Raw genomic sequence first — 3,253 nt, forward strand, 5'->3', positions numbered from 1 at the left:
CAAATAGGCGCGCCTCCACTGACGGAACAGTTTCTGTCAACCTGCAGACTACAGGGCCCCTCATCATACAAGATACTTCCAGTCAGCGTTTGGTGTTAGGAAGCCTTCCAAATTTCGTATATAGTCTACACTCGACATTCTAAATTATGTTTGAGAACATTTTTCATATTATCCCCACTATTTGCAGATAAAGAAAGAAAATGATTACAGTGCTTCAAAAAGTAATATTTGCAGTAAACTGAAAAACTTATTGATTTAATTTTACATATTTTAAAAGAAGAAATGTTAAATTTTCTCGCGCAGAGTGAAAGAGACTGGCGCGGCTATATGCGCACTGTTTTGACGGACAGGTGGAGCGGAGCTAGATAGGAGCTGGCGTGTATAGCTGGCTGTCTAACTAGCAGGCGATAACCCTGATACTGGCGGAATGTGTGCGCCACTTAGAAAGCGAGTGTCGTAATGACTGCAAGTCTAGTATACAGGCACGTTAATGCAAGTGCTTTTTTCCAAGGGAGAGTGGTCTCCCTGGCCCTCGCGACGTGTGACGATGCCTCACGCCGCAAATTCTGAGATCGCAAGCTATTAGGATGGTGCATAAGATCGCAGCGTTTTCTTCTGTATATTAATATTGTTATAGGTTTTGGATTTTACAAGGAGTGTTATACGTCATTGGTCCCTTACCTGCATTTGTCGTAGATCCCTCGCCCAGCGTAAAGTTTCAAGCGACTGGAAAAAAAGCGCAGATGACTCCAGTATATAGAGAGGTAAAGAAACGGACCCGTAAAATTAGAGACCAATATCCCTAACTTCTGATTGCAGCAGACTCCCTGAACACATTCTCAGTTCGATTATAATAGACTTACTTGAGGCTAAGCAACTTACGTCGACGAATCAACATGGCTTTAGGAAGCATCGTAAGTGCGAAACTCAGCTTGCCCTTTCCTCACGTGACATACTGAGAACTATGTATGAAGGGCAACAGGCAGATTCCATATTTCTAGATTTCCGGAAAGAATTTGACATCGTACCCCATTGCAGATTGTTAAAGAAACTACGAGCATTTCGAATAAGTTCACAGAAATGTGAATGGCTCGAAAACTTCTTGAATAATAGTACGCAGTATGTTGTCCTCGACGGTGAGGGTTCATCAGAGACAACGAAATGTGATAGAACGGCTGTTGGTCTTTATACAGGGCGAGGCCATCTAAATGTTCAATACATTAGCTCCGAGGAACAAATGGCAGTTTACTGAAATGTCCAGTCCTAGTTGCTTTTGGTAAAATATGTCAAAAGCTGGGGATAGTGAATTTTACGGGTAGTTAAGGAAAGTATTAAATTGATGGGGGTGTTGAAGTAACGACAATTTAATAATTATACTTTGCTAACTTCCAGCATTCTGGAAGGCATTGTAGTGTCTCGAGAATTTCGGGGTAAATTCTAGAGACCCTCGTATTTCCACCGTCTTGAACACGGGTTATTTTAGAGACGAGTGTGGTAAAGTTGAATGCATCTACTGCACCACAATTATGTGTGTGCAGGACGGACATGTATGGGACGGATGATAGGCGCGGGCAGGTAGTCGCCGATCCTGGCTAACAAGGGGAAGGCCTCATACACGGCCAACCGATTCGGCTCAAATTTGGCAGGTTGCTTGTGTAGAACCTAAAATGAAATACTCCAAGATATTTTGGGTCAACACCCCCACAATTTTGAGAAAATCAACCCTAAAGGTTTTGACGAGCAACGGACTCAGAATTAGAGCGATCGATAGATAATTGTAAATAGAGCATTTTTCATCATCAGGTATGGGGTCCGCAAACGCAAACTTTTCCTAAAATCGAGGAAAGAAACTTTTACAATTGTCGCTCCTGTACCCACATGGTAAACGCATTTCGCCGACAGCGGCGATAGCGGAACAGCTAAGGTAACTAACTGGCTGGGAATCGGAGAATCCTAGCGGATGTTATTATTTTCGTTTGTATTTTTCCATATCTCAATTGATAGGGATAGGATGGTTAATAAGGTAAGTAAATTAATAAAGAATGATAATAATAAGGTTGTTTGTTGTTGTCTTCAGTCCTGAGACTGGCTTGATGCAGCTCTCCATGCTACTCTATCCTGTGCAAGCTGCTTCATCTCCCAGTACATACTGCAACCTACATGCCTCTGAATCTGCTTAGTGTACTCATCTCTCGGTCTCCCTCTACGATTTTTACCCCCCACGCTGCCCTCCAATTCTAAATTTGTGATCCCTTGATGCCTCAAAACATGTCCTACCAACGGATCCCTTCTTCTAGTCAAGTTGTGCCACAAACTTCTCTTCTCCCCAATCCTATTCAATACCTCCTCATTAGTTACGTGCTCTATTCACCTTATCTTCAGTATTCTTCTGTAGCACCACATTTCGAAAGTTTCTATTCTCTTCTTGTCCAAACTAGTTATCGTCCATGTTTCACTTCCATACATGGCTACACTCCAAACAAATACTTTCAGAAACGACTTCCTGATACATAAATCTATATTCGATGTTAACAAATTTCTCTTCTTCAGAAACGCTTTCCTTGCCATTGCCAGTCTGCATTTTATATCCTCTCTACTTCGACCATCATCAGTTATTTTACTTCCTAAATAGCAAAACTCCTTTACTACTTTAAGTGTCTCATTTCCTAATCTAATTCCCTCAGCATCACCCGATTTAATTTGACTACATTCCATTATCCTCGTTTTGCTTTTGTTAATGTTCATCTTATATCCTCCTTTCAAGACCCTGTCCATTCCGTTCAACTGCTCTTCCAAGTCCTTTGCCGTCTCTGACAGAATTACAATGTCATCGGCGAACCTCAAAGTTTTTACTTCGTCTCCATGAATTTTAATACCTACTCCAAATTTTTCTTTTGTTTCCTTTAATGCTTGCTCAATATACAGATTGAATAACATCGGGGAGAGGCTACAAACCTGTCTCACTCCCTTCCCAACCACTGATTCCCTTTCATGCCCCTCGACTCTTATAAATGCCATCTTGTTTCTGTACAAATTGTAAATAGCCTTTCGCTCCCTGTATATTACCCATGCCACCTTCAGAAATTCAAAGAGAGAAAACTTTTGACAGTGTTGACTGGAATACTCTAAGGAAAGGCAAACCTACGTTTCTAGCTTTTGTAGACATAATCTATTTTCTAAGATAAGTCGTAGGGTCAGTATTGCCTCACGTATTCCAATATTTCCTAACTGATCTTCCCTGAGGTCGACTTCT

This window comes from Schistocerca gregaria, unplaced genomic scaffold, assembly GCF_023897955.1.
Source record: "Schistocerca gregaria isolate iqSchGreg1 unplaced genomic scaffold, iqSchGreg1.2 ptg000338l, whole genome shotgun sequence".
NCBI lineage: Eukaryota > Metazoa > Arthropoda > Insecta > Orthoptera > Acrididae > Schistocerca > Schistocerca gregaria.